Source organism: Dipodomys merriami, unplaced genomic scaffold (genome assembly GCF_024711535.1).
Source record: "Dipodomys merriami isolate MVZ:Mamm:240054 unplaced genomic scaffold, mDipMer1.0.p SCAF_3, whole genome shotgun sequence".
NCBI lineage: Eukaryota > Metazoa > Chordata > Mammalia > Rodentia > Heteromyidae > Dipodomys > Dipodomys merriami.
The window spans coordinates 83,557,876-83,578,994 of NW_027204492.1; the positions used below are offsets into that span (position 1 = coordinate 83,557,876).

Here is a 21,119-nt window from a genome sequence, read left to right on the forward strand (position 1 = left end):
AATATAATGTAATCTTTATAGACTTGATGCTTTCTCTCCCTCAGCCCTCTTTTTTTCTTTTTTCTTTTTTTTGGTAATACTGGGGTTTTGTGATTGCTAAGCAGGTACTCAATCACTTTAGCCATGCTTCTAATCCTTTTAGCTTTAGTTATTTATTAGGTAGGGCTTGCACTGTGGTCAAACTTGAAATCCTATTTGGGAAGAGAGGATTGTGATTGAGGCCAGCCTGGACAAAAAGTTAGCAAAACTTCATCTCAACGAAAAAGCTAGATGTAGTGGTTAACAGCCATTTAGCTTTGAAACCCAATTCTCAGATTTCAGCCTCCTGAGTAGCTAGAATTACACTTATGAGCAGCCAGTTCCTTGCTATTCATTGCATCTCAATATACCACCTTGTCCTGCATACCTTTGCATTTATTAATCCTTTGCTGAATATTCTTTTCTCTTTATTTACAACTCTCTTAATCAGGCCTAAATAAAATTCTATCATGCAATATGGAGATATGTTGCCTTGCTCTCAAGTTCACATTGATGTTTTTGCCTTTCCCTATGCAATCCCACTTCACACCCTTGATGCCCCTACCTAATGTTTACTGACTGCCTAATGTGTGTCTAGGCATCAGACGAGGCAATAACATGCTAGATCTCATTTAATCTTCCCAGCAAGCCCATGTCTAAGGTGTGGGTGGGTGGGTGGTTGCGCGCGCGCACATGCGCGCACGTGCATACAGGCCAAAGCACTGTTCCTTAGCTTTTTCTGCCCAAATCTGGCATTCTGTGACTTGAACCACAAATCCACACACACACACGCTCCACTACTAGCGCTTGAACCTAGGCCTTGTGCTGTTGATTGGCTATTTTGCTCAAAGCTTTCACTCTACCACTGACTAATGTCCTTAGGCTTCTCTTCACACATTCCTTTTATCTCCTCAACTTAATTCTAAACTGACTGAGAGGAACAACTATGTCTTGTTTATCTTTGTAGTTTTAAGCATAAGGCTTGTCTAGAAATAAGTATCATAAATATCTATTTAATATGAATCAAAGTTCCCAACTTAATCCACAATTTCACCTTGAAAATCAAACAGAAACAAACATGAATCATGTGTAACAGGTGGAATTCTTCATGGTACTGTGTAGCAATCATCAATTGCTTTAATCATTAGTGGCAGGGTGATGTCTAAATATTTTATTACTTGAGATAAGCTTCTTTTTGTTTTTCTGTCTTTCTTTCATCATTCATTCATTCCACAACCTATAGTAGAGGTACAGCACACAGAGCTTGCTATAAGATCACACAGAGAAGAATTGCCTGGAAGAGGAGGAGGCTGTTGGGGAAAGGATTCTCACAGGAGATGGACTCATTCAGCAGCTCCTGCAGTAGCATTTCAACAAGTAGATATATAATAAATGGCAATGACAATATCATTACCTAAATAAATAATAGAAATAGAAGATGGTAGAGATTATTTTATCGACCAATTCAAGATCTTGGGACTATACTGCCATACTCTTATCTCCAATTAATCACTGAAAAGCTAGAAGTGGAGCTGTGGATCAAGTGGTAGGGTGCTAGCCTTGGTTTAAAAAAAGTCTCAGGGACAGTGGCCAGGATCTGAGTTCAAGGCCCAGGACCACCATGGACGCGCGCTTGCGCGCGCGCACACACACACACACACACACACACACACACACACACACACACACACACACACACACACACACACACACACACACACACACACACACACACACACACACACACACACACACACACACACACACACGTGTCCGGGAAGCAAACCTTCACTCAGAGATCATTATGTACCAATCATATTTCTTAGGGTATTAAATTTATGAGGTTATTTAATCCTTTCAACATTTCCAATGAGGCAGGCACTGTTATTATCATTACATAGATAATGAAAATAATATACAAAGAAATTAAATGATGTGCCCTAGATCACACAGCAAAGAAAATAATGAAGGCAGAATTGGAACTCAACTCATTTGTCCCTCAAACCATGCCCAATACGCTGCATCCTTTATACTAAACCCAGAGGGTGGAATTTGCCTTCCTAACTTCAACTAGGCCATTAACACAAGCTGTTTCTGTGAAGATGACTGACTGGGGTATGTAAAGTAGTGAATACAAAAGGAGACTTGGGGTTAATGGAGGAAATCTTTATTTTTTTCTATTTCTTCCCCCCTAATATATACTGAAATCAGAGAAGTAGATACGTTGTATCCTATAGGGTATAGAACTCACAGTCCCTGTCTCTGAATCTAAAAGGAGCATTGTCAATCTGGTTTTTTTTTGTCTTTTAAAAATATCTTTATGACTAACCTAATTCCATCCTAGAGAAATTAAATGAAGCAAGAGATTGAAATTTGCTCTTAGATGTATAAGACACTATGTTGAAAATGAACTTTACCACTTCAGGGTAGGGAGGGTGGAGTTGGGGGAGATGGGGAGGGAAGGGATAGTAGGGGATAAAACAAAGGAGGGGGTAACAACGCTCAATAGGAAATGTACTCAATACCTTACTCATGTAACTGTAACCCCTCTGTAAGTATCTTTACAATAAAATATATAAAAAGAAATTTGCTCTTAAATTATCCTATTTAAAACCAGAATGAGATTCATGACAAAGAGCAATGACACAAAGAGAATTAACTATTAATGGGGATTTCTTCTTTAAGGGAGTCTTTATAGTTAAGTTTCTATCTTTAACAATGTATTTCATATAATCAAGATAAAGACTAAGTCCAAGCTCCAAAAAATAAGTACCAAAAAATGGGTACTTGCCAAAGGGGCAAGGCCGGCAAAGAGGAGCAGGGTAGAAAAATGAAGTGGGGGAGGGAGAGAATGCAGGCAGGAATTCATTGTATATGCCACAAAATTGAGAAATATAAGGGAAGGGGTGGGTCAAAGGGGGTGTAGATGTTGAAGGGATGACATAGATCAAAATATATTACATACATAAACTGCTTTGTTAAATGGCAAAAAAAAATTCAATACATAACCTAAAAATCAAAAAGTGAGGGAAGGACTGGATGGGAGTAATGGGTGAGAATGTTGAAAGGGGCAGCCATAAGAACAAAGACAGCTTGGTACTGGCACAAAAAGAGACCTGAAGACAAATGGAACAGATTATAGGACCCAGAAATAAAACTGCATACATATAGTCACTTGATGTTTGACAGAGGAGCCAAAGACATACAGTAGAAGAAGCATAGGCTCTTTAACTACTTGGGCTGGGAAAACTGGACGGCCACATGCAGAAAACTAAAAGTGGACCCTAGCCTGTCACCATGCACTAACATCAACTTAAAATGGATTAAAAACCTTAACATCAATCCTGATACTCTTAAACTACTGCAAGACAGAGTAGGAGAGACACTTGAACTTATAGGTACAGGCAGAAACTTCCTGAACAGAGTCCAAGGGTCACAACAAATTGGAGAGAGACTCAATAAATGGAACTACCTTAAAATAAAAAGTTTCTGCACAGCTAAAGAAATAGCAACCAAAAAAAAGTGAATATCCAGCTTTCAAATTACAAAAAAAGAAAAGAAAAGAAATAGCAACCAAACAAGAAAGAAAGTCAACTAATTGGGAAAAAATATTTACCAGCAATATATCAGACAAGGGGTTAATATCCACTATAGACAGGGAACTCAAGAAACTAATTCCTCCCAAACCTAACAAATCAATTACTAAATGGGCAAGGGAACTAAAGAGAGCCTTCTCAGAAGAAGAGATAAAAATGGCAAACACATGAGGAAATGTTTGTCATCCCTGGCTGTAAAGGAAATGCAAATAAAAACAACACTGAGATGCCACCTTACCTGAGTCAGAAATTCCCACATCCTTAATTCAGGCAATGACAAGTGCTGGAGGGGATGCAGAGAAAGATGAACCCAACTGCATTGCTGGTGGGAATATATACTAATACACTTTGGAAGGGAGTTTGGAGGTACCACAGAAAGGTAACTATATGACCCAGCCATACCACTCCTAGGCATCTACCCTGGACAACAGGAACCAGGATACAAGGACACATGCACCTCCATGTTCATTGCATCACTGTTCACAATAGCCAAGATATGGAAACAACCCAGATGCCCCACTACTGATGAATGGATCCAAAAATTGTGGTATCCATATACAATGGAATATTATTCAGCCATTAGAAAGGACAAAATAATGGTATTTTCAGGGAAATGGGTAGAGCTAGAGCGAATCATTTTGAGCAAAATAAGCCAAGAGCAAAGAGACAAATGGCACATGGTCTCCCTGATATGTGGATGCTAAAACCAAAATGCAAGGAGATATGACAAAGTAAACAGGACTCAAGAAACAAAGGACTTTCACTCAATTGCCATATCATTGCTAAAGGACTCCATGTTCTTGACCACATATATGTTATTCTATATGCGCGCGGGTGCGCACGGAGGGAAGCAAGGAAGAGGGCACAGAATCATTGGGAAATGGGAAAACATACAAGAGAGGGGCCCATCAGCTGCACTGGATGTAGATGAAAATGAACTAAGCAACCTAAAGAGAGCAATGGGAAGGGAGGAATGAGAGGGAAAGAGGGAACAGCTTACACTAAGCAAAAGGAAAGAAATGTAAATATCACCTGATGTAGAAGAATAATTGTAATGTCAAAGCTCATAGAATTCACAAACTTTATAGACCATGATAATAACAATTTGCCTTGTGAAGGATAAAATGTATTTATGACTTTAACAACCACTATTCCACAATACTATGAAATATGTGGAATTTATGTAATCACCTAATCTCAATTTAAAAAAAAGTAAGCAGCTATGTCTTCACATCAGAACTTATGAAAGATGTCATGAGGGCATCTCTGAATTCTGAAGGTCACCCAAATAAAAGATTCCAAAGTGCAATAATACAAATTTATTTCAGTGATGTTCCAGGAACCACTTCGGCAGAGACACATTTGTCCAGCCTGGTCAGGACCATCTCAGGGTTCATTTCTCTCAGTTAGCTAATACAGCTGTGTTGAAGCCACAGAGCTACGGCTTGTTCTGTCACTGAACTATCCACATGATGCTATCCACATGATGATGGTTCTGCAGGCATGCAGCACCCACTAATTATGGAGTCATGACAGTGCCCAGGCCCTGAGTAGATGGAGACCTAGGGTAGGCAAAAAGAAAGAAAAAAGACGATTTTTTAAAACTTTGGATCACCTAGGTATGTAATATTTCCTCCTTGAAAGTATGGAAGGTTACGTTAACTGATCAGGAATCACTGTTGGAGACAAAGCCTCAGTCAGGGCTAGAAGAAGCCAGAATCGGAAGTGTAGTTGTTATAGGGCATTCACAGGCAACAGCTGGACTCAGTAAACTTTAGGACAGACAAACCTAGAGATTCTGTGGGTTTAAGATTCGGTTCTAAGTAAGAAGGAAGGGCAAAGCAAGGCATTGGTGGCCCATGTCTGTAAACCAAGCAACTCAGGAAGCTGAGATCTGTAAAAGCTTGCCTTGGCATTCAAGTCCTTGTGAATCTTATCTCCCATGTACTACCAATAAAGCCAGAAGTTGTGACTCAAGTGGTAGCATGGTAGGCTTGAGCAAAAGAAGCTCAGGAACAGCACCCAGACCCTGATTTTAAGCCCCAGTATCAGCAACAAACAAAAAAACAAAAGCAAAAGAAGGAAGAGCAAGAGGGTGGTTAGGAAGACCGCTTGCAAAGGACTTCACATGGTTGATGATTTTAAGAAAAGAAGCTTCCAGAGCCTCCATTTCCTCATCTGCTTGGTAGTGTCCATACTAGAGTTGGTGTGAAAAGTATGATTCATTTCAGATGGTGAACCAGACACTGGTACACAAACAGGGAGGAATACATGCGTGCAGTGCCTTTAGAGATAATTGCAACACTGAAGAATTCTCAAGAGGAAGTAAACGGACTGCATTCAGGTAGCTAGATAGACAGAGGTAGGAGTGGACAGGAGAACATGGAGATTTATTATGGGAATTTGACAAATGTTTTTATGGAGTCTCCCAGGCCCTGTAATCTGCCATGTGCAAGTGGAAGAACAAAGGAAGCCAGTGTTAGAATTCAGTCTCAGTCAAAAGTCCTCAAAATCCAGAGAGGAGGCATCAATTTGACCAGTTGCAGAGTGTGAGGACGGTCCCTAATGAAAGGTCAGCACAGGGAGGCTGAGCAAGCTTCAGCAGCTTGCCCATCGGGTGATGACCATCAGGTGATGACCATTCTATACTGGACTCTATATGATGCCCCTTGCAACCTCTGTTCAATGTCAAACTTTGGAATATGAGGACATGGAGATAATAAAATGCTGACATTAGTCCTGTTGGCTCAGGGCAGGCATCTAACATAGAAAAATGCTCCCAAATTTATATACGTGCCAAGTCCCATGTCTTAGAGGATGACAAGAACAGGAAGGCATTGAGTCTTACTCCAAGTGCAGCCTTCACCCTCCTGGAGTCCCCCCTACACTGGGTGTATTCCCCAGGATTCCCTATTCTCTATTAATCTGGTCATTAGTCAGCTTACCAGAAACTCAAATTTCTCTCCCTCACATGCAGTGCTGCTCCTTCTTCTTCTTCCCTAACCTCCTGCCAACACACATTCAATGGGCAATGGCTGTGCCCTTTACACCTGAGCCTTCCTCCTTTTTCATTTACAATCACATTTCACTAGCATATGCCAACTCTTCACTTGATAGTCACTGAGAAAACAGAGACAAGGAAACAAACTCTCACTACTTCCCCATAGCACTGGATGATTGCTGATGCTGTAATATGTATCATGCCTCTTGAAAAAGTAACAGGACCCAATGTGAGAACCAAGTCATCCCGTGGACCCTATGCCTTCCAGTCTTCTCAAAGACTTGGTTAGTACACTTCTAATTTCCTTCTGTGAAAAACATGTTCTTGATCTCTTAGGATCGAACTTAATGTTTCTTGTACCTTTTAGAAATGAAGACCTCAGTGAAAATAACTGTAGTTTAAAATAAAGTAAGGACACAAGTGGTTTTTTTTTCTTTCTTGCTATTGTTTCTAACATATGTATAAGGTACCATGTGATTTTTTTGTTGCTTTGTATGCTCCTCTCCCACATTATAACCCCTGTTTTCACTGTATTTGGTCTTGGTATAATTTGGGGCGGGGAAGGGAAGAAACAAAATTCTTAAATAGGGAAACAGGTTGACCCATTGTAACAATGAGATGTACAAGTTCGTTGAAAAAAGAACCTTACAAGTAAGGAGATAGTTAATCCTGAGCATATTAATAGTGGCTTTCATTTGTGAACACAGTACTCCTGAGAAAGGCTCTGAATAAGAAGAAATAATGTTTGGTGTGTGTGTGTGTGTGTGTGTGTGTGTGTGTGTGTGTGTGTGTGTGTGTGTGTGTGTGTGTGTGTGTGTGTGTGTGTGTGTGTGTGTGTGTGTGTGTGTGTGTGTGTGTGTGTGTGTGTGTGTGTGTGTGTGTGTGTGTACCAGTCCTGGTGCATGAACTCAGGACCTGGCCACTGTGTGTGTGTGTGTGTGTGTGTGTGTGTGTGTGTGTGTGTGAGAGAGAGAGAGAGAGAGAGAGAGAGAGAGAGAGAGAGAGAGAGAGAGAGAGAGAGAGAGAGAGAGAGAGAGAGAGAGAGAGAGAGAGAGTGTGTGTGTGTGTGTGTATACCAGTCCTGGTGCGTGAACTCAGGACCTGGCCACTGTTTCTGAGCTTTTATGCTTACAACTAGAGCAGTACCACTTGAGCCACAGTTCCACTTCCATTTCTTTTGGTGCTAAAAAAAAGAGTCACACGGACTTTCCAGCCTGAGCTGAGTTTGAATAATTTTTCTCAGATCTCAACCTTGTTGAGTAGGAAGGATTATAGTTATGAGCCACGGACTTCTGAATATAATGACTTTCGGAAGCGGAGGACACAGGTAATGAGAAAGCAGTTCACTCGGTGTTCACATGGGTAGAACATCACATAGGAAAGTTAAGGTTGGGGGGGGGCAGGGAAGGTGGCTCAGTGGTAGAGCACTTGCCTTGCATGCATGAGGCCCTGGGTTCGATTCCTCAGCACCACATAAGCAAAAAGAAAAAAGCTGGAAGTGGCACTGTGGCTCAAGTGGTAGAGTGCTTGCCTTGAGCTGAAGAGCTCAGGGACAGCGCCCAGGCCCAGAGTTCAGGCCCCACGACTGGACCCCCCCCAAAAAAAAGGTTATGTGGGAAAATGTGAGCATTGAGAGAAAAGACTGGGGAATTCAGGGGGTTTTTGGAATACACTTCCATTCATTTACTGAGTGAAAAAACCCTATCTGTATAGGCTCCATTCATTATGACTGCATTTGCATGATATTCTGGAAAATGCCAAATATAGAGACAATAAAATAATCAGCATTTGCTAGGGATTGGTGACAGGGAGGGTGAATTGGCAGAGGACACAGAATTTTAGGCCAGTGGAATTGAACTGCATGACCCTACACTTGTGGATCCCTTTCATTATATATTTGTCAAACCTTATACAATGTGAATGTCAAAACCTACTTCCAGCATTATACTTAATGGTGAAAAACTAAAGCCATTTCCTATTAACTCAGGATGTCCACTCTCTCCACTTCTCTTCAATTTAGTATTAGAATGCCTAGCTACAGCAATAAGATAAAATGCAAACATAAAAGGGATCCAAATAGGGAAAGATGAAGTAAAACTCTCCCTCTTTGCAGATGACATTATCGTGTATTTAAAGAATCCCACAGACTCCACTCCCAAATTACTCAAGATGATTCAAAACTTTGGCAAAGTAGCAGGATATAAAATTAGCCCTCAAAAATAAATGGTTTTTCTGTATGCCAACAATGAGAAAAGTGTGGCTGAAATCAGCAACTCCATTCGTAATAGCACCAAAAAAACCCCAAAAAACTAGAAATTAACTTAACCAAAGAAGTGAAGGAGGACTTCTATGATGAAAACTTTAAAAACCTGAAAAAGGACATCAAAACAGAACTTAGAAAGTGGAAAAACCACCTGGGTGCTGGTGGCTCACGCCTGTAATCCTAGCTACTAAGAAGGGTGAGATCTGAGGATCAAGGTTCAAAGCCAGCCTGGGCAGGAAAGTCCGTGAGACTCTTACCTCCAATAAACCACCAGAAAACCAGAAGTGGCACTGTGGCTCAAGCAGTAGAGTGTTCGCCTTGAGCTGAAGAGTGCAGGGACAGTGCCCAAGCCCAGGGTTCAAGCCCCATGACTGACAAAAAAAAAAAAAAAAAGTGGAAAAACCTCCCATGCTCCTGGATTGGAAGGATCAACATCACGAAAATAGCAAATCCAAACAACATTGAGATACCTCCTCAACCCAGTCACAATGGCTAGAATCAAGAACTCTAATAACAGCAAATGTTGCAGGGGATGTGGACAGAAGGGAACCTTACTTCATTGTTGGTGGAAATGTAAACTTGTTCAACCACTTTGGAAAATAGTATGGAGGTTCCTCAAAAGACTCCACATAGAGCTCCCCTATGACCCAGCAATCCCACTTTTGGGCATTTACCCAGATGATCACAAACAAGACCATACTAAAGCTACCAGCACAACTATGTTTATTACAGCATTAGTTACCATAGCTAAGATATGGCACCAACCCAAATGCCCCTCAGTAGATGAATGGATCAAATGTGGTATATATACACAATGGAATTCTATGCCTCCATCAGAAAGAATGACATTGCCCCATTTGTTAGGAAATGGAAAGACTTGGAAAAAATTATATTAAGTGAAGTAAGCCAGGCCCAAAGAAACATAGGTCCCATGGTTTCCCTTATATGCAATAACTAGTATATGTCTGATACAAACAGAAATGGTCCGACAAATTGATGTTAGGCAAAATGAACCCCAAGATAAGGATTCAAATGTTTTTTTCTTTCTTGCGATTATTTCTAACATATTCATAAGATGATTTCTTTGTTGCTTTGTATGTGCCTTCCCCACGGAATACCCGTTTTCACTCTATTTGATATTGGTATAATTTGTGGAGGGGAAGGAAAAATCAAATTGTTTAAATAGGGATACAGGTGGACCCATTGCAACAATGAGATGTGCAAGATGTTATGTCGAAAAACGAACTTTACAACTTTGGCGTGGGGGTGGGGGTGGAGTGGGGTGGGGTGGAGTGTGGGGGGGGGAGATGGGAAGGGTTGGGAAGGGGAAACAAAGGAGAAGGCAACAATGCTTCATAAGAAATGTACTGTAACCTCTGTACAGTATTTTCACAATAAAAAAAAAAAGAATGTGGATGTCAAGAAGAAATTGAGTACTTTGAGTGATAACACTGAGTCTATGTAGATTGATCAATTGTGACAAATGTACCACTCTTGTTGGGGATGTTGATATCAGGGGAAGAGGGCCTGAATCAGCAATCTAGGTGTGAAAGGGAAATTCTTTCTTCCCTTTTATTTATTTATTTCTGTGTGTGTGTGTGTGTATGCACACGCATATGCACATATGAGCAAATACGTGTGCCTTACCTGAGGTTTGAAATCTGGTCTCAGGCGCTGTCATTGACCATTTTAATGCATTGTTATTGTTATTATAAAGATGATATCTGGAAGGTATATAGTTATATATGTCAGATAAAGACTTCCTTTCTTTTTTTAATGTTATCCCTTTCCTTGCTCTCTCCTAGTTTTCCCCCTCTGTCCCCACCCACAAGTTGTATAGTTCATTTTCAACATATATCTAGTGCATATCACTGCTGCAGTTTTCAACCTTTGTCCTATCATTTCTGCGCCCTCCCCCCTTACTCTCTGATCATTGAGCTTTTTTGTTCAAGACTGGCACTCTAGCCCTGGAGCCACAGTTCCAGTTCTGATTCTTTTTTCTCTGTTTATAAAAGGTAAGAATTTCAAGGACTTTCCTATCATGGCTGGCTTCACCCCATGATTCTCAAATCTTTCCCTCCTATGGAGCTAGGATTATAGGTGTGAGCCACCTGTACCTCCTTCGAATGGATTTTTGAAGATTTACAGTGCCAGCAAGAACTTGTAGGAATGAAATTTTCCTGGAGTTTGTGGGTACTCTGAATTAGTGAAAGGTGTGAAATTTGGAGAGGAGAGGAGATGTAAGGCCATCCAATGTAAGGCCATCTGGAGAACAGAGCTCAGTCTGAAGAGCCATGTGGTTCTCCATACACTGTTAGTGGTAAGAATTGAGGCCCACACTGATACTAGTCACCTGGAGACGACAGACAGAAGACTCCAACTTTCTCACTCCCATAAACAATGAAGGATTCAAGCACAAAGATTGGCATGTCTGATCTTTCACAGTAGACTATTTCCAGCTAAGAACTACCACATTCACACACTATGAAGAGGAACACATGGCTACTGCACTGATACATGTGGTCTGGACTGTGTACACACTGAGAATAAAATCCTTAGATGTGGGGCTGGGAAGGTGGCTCAGTGGTAGAACGCTTGCCTTCATGCATGAGGCCCTGGGTTCCATTCCTCAGCACCACATAAACAGAAAAAGCCAGAAGTGGCGCTGTGGCTCAAGTGGTAGAGCGCTGGCCTTGAGCTGAAGAGCTGAGGGTCAGGGCCCAGGCCCAGAGTTCACGACCAGCAAAAAAAAAAAAAAAAAATCCTTAGATGTTCTCTGTATAAAAGTTTAGCTTAGCTACTTTCTGTATCTCTTCCTGTACAACTTTGCCTGGAGCGTGAAAATCTTCAGAGGATTCAGCTTGTGGGGTGGAGGTCTAAAGTGGAATGACAACATGAAACATGATTTCAGGAGCCAGGGAAAGACTGGATGCAGATGCAGACCTGCAGACTAGGTGATCAGCACGAGTAACCCATATCAACCATATTAGACCCAGAAAGAGCCTAGATATAACATGATTTCACAATTTTGGACCAATTGCTTTACACACATAGCTTTAAATACAGATGTACTTTGAGATACATACATATCTATTTATATATAAATATATGCATCAAGATATACACACACACACACACACACACACACACACACACACACATACATATAGAAAGCTCATGAGGTATCTTGGGCATGTAACCCAAAAATAAACAAAAAATTTAATTTTGCTTCTCATACACAATTTACCAACAGGATCAGAGTGGTTTTATGGAATTTTGATATGCCTTCATTTGTGTATATTTCATGTGTCTTCATGTGTTCATGAGCAAGAGTGCACTAAAGATTGAAGGTCTCAGGCACGCACGCTATGTTCACGTTGTATCACTTAGCAATGTAGCCATCCCCCGCCTGCATCCTAACCACAAGCTATCAGAGAAGTTCAACTGTGAAATTTTCACTAGTGAGAGTGGTATTCAAAATTTTGGAAGTTGAAATATTTTGGATTTGAGAGCTTCAGGTGAGGGATGCAAACTCTGTATTTTTACTCTATTGCGTAGTCATTGATGATTACAGAGGCAGTCATGATATTGAACACTCCTCACTTAAGTGTTAAAATACCAAGATCTGATGTGAAATAACAGGTGCGTCAGGCCCAAACCTATGCCTGGCCTGTGTTAGAGGATGAGAGCAGCTACCCGAGAGCAGCTACCCTGAAACACAGGCTACCCTCATTTCTGTCCCCACTCCTGTCCCCATCAACTGTGACTTGTGAGAAGGTAGCCTCAGCTGGCATGCCTGTAAACCTAGATGCTCAGGAGGCTGAAATCTAGGGATTGAGGGTTGAGTATCAAAGCCAGCCTGGGCAAGTATGTCTGGGAAACTCTTACTCCAATTAACTGCAAAAGAAATCTGGAAGTGGACCTGTGGCTTGAGTGCTACGGTGCTAGCCTTGAAATCCAAAGCTCCGAGACAGCCCATAGGCCCTGAATTCAAACTTCCAGATTGCCCCCTCTTTTTGGACCCCAAACTAGCATGATGCCCAGACCCTCTGAAAGACCCATCCAGGCCCATATAGTGGATCCCATTCCCATGGGTGTCCCAGGTGTGTCTCCAGAGCAACTGGATCCCTCCCCACAAAAAGGTTCACCTCACAGTTTAATTAACAAACCACCTTACAGGTTTAAAGACACTCCATCCTCAGCCTACTTCATGCTCCTGAGCCACTGCTATCCCCTCTCACTGAAAGTGGGAACAAACAGCCCAGAGTAAAGTCTATCTTGGAAAACTTGAGTCAGACAGGATCTTAAGGATGTTTGTGATTCCCTCACAGTTTTCTTAGGCCAGTTTTCCCTCCACACTCAAACATTCCAGTCCCTACCAACACAATGGCATTTTGTTTCCTCCTTCCTTGCAAAGTTCCTTTGCAGATACCTCCTCAAAATAAAACTGAGAAAGAAGCTGGGTGCCAGTGGCTCAGAACTATAATCCTAGCTACTCCGGAGGCTGAGATCTGAGGATCAAGATTCAAAGCCAGCCCAGGCAGGAAAGACCGTGAGACTTACCTCCAATAAGCCAACAGGAAACCGGAAGTGGCACTGTGGGCTCAAGCGGTACGCTGCTAGCCTTGAGCTGAAGAGTTGAGAGACAGAGCCGAGTCCCATATTTCAAGCCCCAAAACTGACAAAAGCAAACAAAAACAAAACCCAAACAAGAAAACTGAGAAAGAAAAACAAAATAATGAGCCTGGCACTGGTGACTCACTCCTGTAGCCTACCTTCTCAGAAAGCTGAGGTCTGACTTCACTCTTCCTATCCATCAATTCCCACTCAACAGAGCACCGAAGGGGGTTCTGTAACACAGCATACATAAGACCTGGTTAAATGCAAAATGTTGGTTTTTATTTGTTCACCCCTTTCCTTCTTTTACACGGCAATTAATGCTCACTAGCCTGCCTACTTGGCCAGCGAAGAGTATCTCAGAAATTAATCCACTATCAGCAGAAATGAGGAGGGGCGATGCGGGAAAAGAATTAAGCCGAGGCCTCAATGGTGCATTCCCGGGCGAAATGTCCAGTCTCACCACAGCGGTAACAGCTGACTTCTAATACTTTCTTGCAATTGATGGCCACATGTCCATGTTCCCCGCACTTGTAACACTGCACCTTGTGGCAGTCTTTCTGCATATGGCCAGGTTGGCCACAACAATAGCACTTGAGGTCATCTGCCTGCTGGCAGTCTCGAGCCAGGTGGCCTAGTCTGCCGCAGTTGTAGCAGCTCTGCTGCCGCTCTCTCTTGGGCTCCTTGCAGTCCTTGGCGATGTGGCCGCCTGCGCCGCAGTTGTAGCAGGCGTCCTCCTCCAGATCACAGTCCCTGACAAGGTGTCCGGACTCCCCGCAGCGGTAGCAGAAGTCTACCAGGGATGCGGGATAAACCTGGAGCCCTCTGCCCCAGCCCCTCGGTCCTCCTCGCCCCCGTCTCGCAGCAGTAGGGCATTCCCTGGCCCAGTGGCCTGCTTGGCCACAACTGAAACATTCGTCGTTGCTGGTCATGGCTGCGCTGACAACCTTGGTTTCTGAGCGGCCGCAGTGGCTAAAACTCGCACTGAGACCCGGCGAAGGCGACTGAAAAGGCAGCGGCTGATGAATTTCGGGTCCTTGCCTTCAGCTACACGCCGGTCTGCACAGGGTCCCCCACACCGCTGTGCACTGCTCCGTAATCTCCTTATGACTGCATAATCCGGTGTGTGAGGGATGACTCAGTAGTCCAGGGTGTGTCTGTGTGTGTTGCTGTGCCTGTGTGCGTGTGCGTAGCCCACATTTCCCTGATCCAGGCATCAGTAGTAGGACATCTGGGCCATTTCCATAGCTTGACTACTGTCTAAATAAGTTGCAAATTGTGCCCCCCCCTCTCTGTAGTATTCTGATTTGCATTTCTTTGGCTCTCTGGATCATAGGGTAAACTTTTGTTTTTGGCTTTTTTGAGTAATGTCTACCCTGATTTCCACAGTGGTTGTACTACTTTACGTTCTCTCCAACAGCGTATGAAGAAGGTTCCCTTCTCCCTGCCTCTTGGTCAGAAATTGTGTTTTTGATGATGGCATTTTGACTGACTGGAGTGATCTGGAATCTCAGTGTCATGTTGATTTGTGTTTCCTTTGTGGCCAGACAATTTGGAACATTTCTTTATTGATTGGTTGCTTGTACTTCTTGTAAGAACTATCTGTTCTGCTCATTGGCCCATGTATTAATTCAGACTTTAATTTTTTTTTTTTTGGGTCGGTCGTGGGGCTCTCCCTCAGCTCTTCAGCTCAAGGCGAGCGCTCTACCACTTGAGCTACAGCGCCACTTCCGGTTTCCTGGTGGTTTATTGGAGATAGGAGTCTCATGGTCTCTCCTGCCCGGGCTGGCTTTGAACCACGATCCTCAGATCTCAGCCTCCTGAGCAGCTAGGATTACAGGCGTGAGCCACCAGCGCCCGGCTGGACTTTAATTTTTTAAGTTCATCTGTATTTTCTGGATATTGGTCCCTTGGCAGTGGTATAGCTGGTTCTGATTTTCTCCCATTCTTTGGTGTGTCTTTTCAGCCCAGTGACTACATCCTTTGCTCTGCAGATGGTTTTGGGGTTGATAAAATGCCATTTTTCTAATCAGAAAGTTTCTACCTGTGCTGATAAGTTCTAATAATTTTTTCTCTGAGAAAACTTTTTATTAATTAGCCAAGCAGAAATGTAAACAATTTACCTCCTCCTTGTTTATCCCCTACCATCCCTTCCCTCCCCATTTCCCCAACTTCTCCCTCCCTTTCCCCCCAAGTTGTAAAGTTCATTTTCAACATAGTGTCTTGTACATCTCATTGTTACAATGGGCTTCCCTGTACCTTTATTGCAGCATTTTTTCAGCAAAGCACTGACATGAAATACAGTGAAAACAGGGGTTATACCATGGGGAAGGAACATTAAAAAAAGATCACATGGTACATTATAAATACGTTACAAACAATAGCAAGAAAGAAAAAAGCACTTGTGTCCCTATGTTGGGGTTCATTTCACTTAACATCATCTTATCTGGTCATATGTACATAGCTTTTGACCTTTTCTGTTTATCCCAGACATATACTAGTTATTGCAAATAAGGGAAACCATAGGGCCTGTTTCTTTTTTTTGGGGGGGGGGTCCGGTCATGTGGCCTGAACTCTGGGCCTGGGCGCTGTTCCTCAGCTCTTCAGCTCAAGGCTAACGCTCTACCACTTGAGCCACAGCGCCACTTCCGGCTTTTTTTCTTTTTGCTTATGTGGTGCTGGGGAATCGAACCCAGGGCCTCATGCATGCAAGGCAAGCGCTCTACCACTGAGCGACCTTCCCAGCCCAGGACCTGTTTCTTTGGGCCTGGCTTACTTCACTTAATATAATTTTTTCCAAGTCTTTTCATTTCCTAACAAATGGGACGATGTCATTCTTTCTGATGGAGGCATAGAATTCCATTGTGTGTGTGTGTGTGTGTGTGTGTGACATTTTCTTGATCCATTCATCTATTGAGGGGCATCTGGGTTGGTTCCATGCTGCAATAAACATAGTTGTGCTAGTAGCTTTAGTATGGTCTTGTTTGTGATCATTTGGGTAAATGCCCAAAAGTGGGATTGCTGGGTCATAGAGGGTTCTATGCGGAGTCTTTTTTTGTTTTTCTTTATTATTCTATTTTATTTTATTGTAAAAGTGATTTATAGAGGGGTTACAGTTATATAAGTAAGGTAATGAGTACATTTCTTGTCGAACATTGTTACCTTGTCCCTGGTTTTTATCACACTTTCCCTCCCCTGCCGGAATCCCTCACCCCCAAGTTTTAAAGTTAATTTCTAACATAGTGTCTTTTGAGTTTTGATATTTCATTGGTTTGCCCTTTGTCCTTTGTCTCACCATTTTGTTATTTCCCTTTCCTTCCCCCAAACAGATAAACATACAAAGGGTACCAAAATAAAAAACAGTGACAACAGGGGAAAAACCAAAGGGGAAAGAAAGAAAGAAAGAACTTCATACAGTACATTAAAAACAACAACAACAAAAACCTCTTATTTCTTTATCTTGCGTTCATTTTGATTAGCATCATTTTATATGGTCATATGTACATTGCTATTAAGCTATTGTGCTCCTCTGCTAGGATAAATGAGGGAAATCATGGAGCCTTATGTTTTTTGAGTCTGGTTTTGCTAAATATAATTTTTTTCCAAGTCTTTATGTGGAGTTTTTGAGGAACCTCCATACTGTTTTCCAGAGTGGTTGAACAAGTTTACACTACCACCAACAATGCAGTAGAGTTCCCTTCTGGCCACATCCCCTCCAGCATCTGTTGTTATTAGAGTTCTTGATTATAGCCAATCTAACTGGGATGAGGTGGAATCTCAATGTTGTTTTAATTTGCATTACTTTTACAACAAAATAGGTTGAGCATTTCTTCATATGTCTATTGACTATGTCAATTTTTATAATGTCTGGGGGTGAGGTCAACCTGATAGAAAGGGCTGCCTGATAGAGGGAAAACTGTGAGAAGGAACCTCAATCACTATTGCCCATTCTATCGATCACTCTCTGAGCACAGTGCACCTTCTCTGGCTCCTGAAGATTAGGCCACATTCCTACTGCTCTAGTATTTTCCCATCCTCAGTGATATGTCACCCTTCCTAGATTCCCTGGTGAGAATTGTTCTTCCTGGAGCCTGCCTACTCAGGACCTACTGTGTTATTCATCTGTACACTTCTTATTTCTAAAGGTCCAGAGAAGTATGCATCCAGACAATTATCTACAGAACAGGAATGTACTAAAAGCAGCGAGGTTCCTGATGCAGAAAAAGTTGTGTCTGGCAATCTCACAATGGGAAAATGCAGATGTATGTATTCTATGCATCATACATAAAGCACATATTAGGCACTTCACACCAGGACAGATGCACCTAACCTGCTGGACACAAGCCCTCCACAGTTCAGAATTCTTATACCCTCAAAGCACAATACAGAACAGCTCACACTTAGATGTGAAATTTCTAAATTATAAGCATACAGGAGTACATGTATATGACCATAGGTAAAATACAGAAACAAACTGAGTAATGTTTGGTATGGTCATGGCTGAATTTAAATGGTGTAACTTGTTTGAATGTAACTGACAGATGAATAAAATGAATACCTGGAGACTGAATCAGATTTGTCTGAGATAGGTGAATATTTAGGGGATGAAGATAAACAAACATGGTGCTTGCAGAAGTTTTTGCTTGCTTTCTGACTTTCAATAACTTTTATGTAATTGTTGCTGAAATTTGCAGACATATGTGGATGTATCTGTACCTGGATCAGGTGCAGACTTGTAAGTTAAAAAATGCCTTTTATAAGACACATATATTTAGTTATACAAGATTTTCAGCTGTGCTGTAGTAACTTACGCTTATAACCCTAGTTACTCAGGAGGCTGAGATCTGAGGATTCCAGTTTTAAGCCACACCAGGCAAAATAACAGTCCAAAAACCAGCCCAGATGCCCCTCAATGGATGAATGGATCAAGAAAATGTGGTATATTTACACAATGGAATTTTATGCTTCTGTCAAAAAGAATGATAACGCCCCTTTCATTAGGAAATGGAAAGACTTGGAAAAAATCATATTAAGTGAATTAAGCCAGCCCCAAAGAAACATAGCCTGTATGTTTTCCCTCATTTGTAATCATTAGTATACGCCTAGGGTAGTCTTGGCAGAGAATCATAATAGCTCAAGAGCTATGTACACATGACTATACAAAATGATGCCAATTGAAATAAACTCCAAGACAAGGAAACAACAGGTCTTTTTTTAAAGTTGTCAGTCATTTTTTAAAAATAATTTTTTTTATTGTGAAAATACTGAACAGAGGGGTTACAATTAAATGAGCAAGGTAATGAGTACATTTCTTATCAAGCAGTGTTGCCTCCTCCTTTGTTTTTCCCATACCATCCCTTCTCTCCCATCTCCACAACTACATTCCCCTCCCCCTACCCCTTCCTAAATTGTGAAGTTTGTTTTACGACATAGCATCTTGTACATCTCATTGTTGCAATGGGTCCACCTGTATCCCTATTTAAACAATTTGTTTTTTCCCTTCTGCCCCCCCAAATTATACCAACATCAAATACAGTGAAAACAGGGGTTATACAGTGGGGGAGGGACATACAAAGCAACACAAAAATCACGTGGTACCTTATGAATATGTTAGAAACAATAGCAAGGAAGAAAAAAAAACCACTTGTGTCCTTATCTTGGGGTTCATTTCGCTTAACATCATCTCATCTGACCTTTTCTGCTTGTGAGTTGTCAGTCTTGATGTCACCAATGTTCTGTATCTAGTTCTTTCTTCTTATGTTATTTCATTTTCTTTTTCTATTGGTTTATCCCTGGCAATCTCTGCCTCTGATTCTGGTACATTCCATCTTGTATATGCATTTTTCTGATTGGGGGAAGGAAAGGGAAATAACAAAATGCTGAAAGAAGTAGAAAAGATGACCCATTGCAACAATGATACTCACAGAAAACTATGTCGGAAATGAACTTTACAACCTCGTGGGGAGGAGGAGTAGGGAAACTGAAGGGATAGTGGGAGAACAAAAATGCAGTGGGTAACAATGTTCAAAGAGAAATGTTCCTTACTCACGTAAATTTAACCCTTCTGTACAGCATCTTTACAATAAAATTTTTTTTAAGTCCATAAGAAGCTTATCTCCAGGTAGAAGTGGAGTTGTGGTTCAAGTCATACAGTGCACTGCATTCAAGACTTAGTACTAGGACACAGAATAAAACAAGAAACTATTTTCAGTTTATTTCTTCAGCATTTTGATAAAAAATGAAACTGATAATCAAAGATTAAAATCATTCAGAAATATGTGAGATGAAAGCACAATAATAAGATTCCAAAATCTAGCTCTGTTAATGTAAAGCATAATTTGGATAAATAAGTGGGCTGAAGACTTAAAGAGAAACTTCTCTGAAGAGGAAAGAAGGATGGCCAACAGACACATGAAGAAATGCTCAACATCCCTAGCCATAAAAGAAATGCAAACCAAAACAATATTGAGATACCACCTCACTCCAGTTAGAATGGCTATAATCAAGAACTCTAACAACAACAGATGCTGGAGGGGATGTGGACAGAAGGGAACCTTACTGCATTGTTGATGGGAGTGTAAACTTGTTCAACCACTTTGGAAAGTAGTATGGAGGTTTCTCAAAAGACTCCACATAGAGCTCCCCTATGACCCAGCAATCCCACTTTTGGGCATTTACTCAAATGTTTACAAACAAGACCATACTAAAGCTACCAGCACGAATATGTTTATTGCAGCATTATTCACCATAGCTAAGATATGGAACCAACCCAGATGCCCCTCAGTAGATGAATGGATCAAGAAAATGTGGTATATATATACAATGGAATTCTATGCCTCCATCGGAAAGAATGACATTGCCCCATTTGTTAGGAAATGGAAAAACTTGGAAAAATTATATTAAGTGAAGTAAGCCAGGCCCAAAGAAATATAGGTCCCATGGTTTGCCATATTTGCAATAACTAGTATATGTCTGACACAAGCAGAAATGGTCAGATAAGTTGATGTTAGGCGAAATGAACCCCAAGATAAGGACTCAAATGTTTTTTCCTTTCTTGAGATTATTTCTAACATATTCATAAGATGATTTCTTTGTTGCTTTGTATTTTCCTCCCCCACGGTGTAACCCCTGTTTCCACTGTATTTGATGTTAGTATAATTTGTGGAGGGGAAGGGAAAAATCAAATTGTTTAAATAGGGATACAGGTGGACCCATTGCAACAATGAGATGTACAAGATGTTATGTCGAAAAATGAACTTTACAACTTTGGCATGCGGGGGGGGGGGATGAGATAGGATGGGAAGGGGAAACAAAGGAGGAGCAACAATGCTTGATAAGAAATGTACTCAGTCAGGGCTTTGAAGGTGGCTCAGTGGTAGAGCGCTTGCCTTGCATGCATGAGGCCCTGTGTTCGATTCCTCAGCACCACATAAACAAAAAGAAAAAAGCCGAAGTGGCGCTATGGCTCAAGTGGTAGAGCGCTAGCCTTGAGCTGAAGAGCTCAGGGACAGCACCCAGGCCCAGAGTTCAGGCCCCACAACCGGACCCCCCCCCAACATAAGAAAGAAATGTACTCATTATCTTGCCCATGTAATTGTAACCCCTCTGTATGGTACTTTCACAT

At 41.6% G+C, this 21,119-nt stretch overlaps 1 long non-coding RNA gene and 1 pseudogene across 3 annotated transcripts in view; one reads left to right on the top strand and one right to left on the bottom strand.

Moving 5' to 3' along the window:
- Positions 1-21,119, top strand: part of LOC138840334 (uncharacterized) — a 245,295-nt gene that overhangs the window by 92,645 nt on the left and 131,531 nt on the right. The window lies entirely within an intron of this gene.
- LOC138839598 (CCHC-type zinc finger nucleic acid binding protein pseudogene) lies at positions 13,779-14,541 on the bottom strand (annotated as a pseudogene).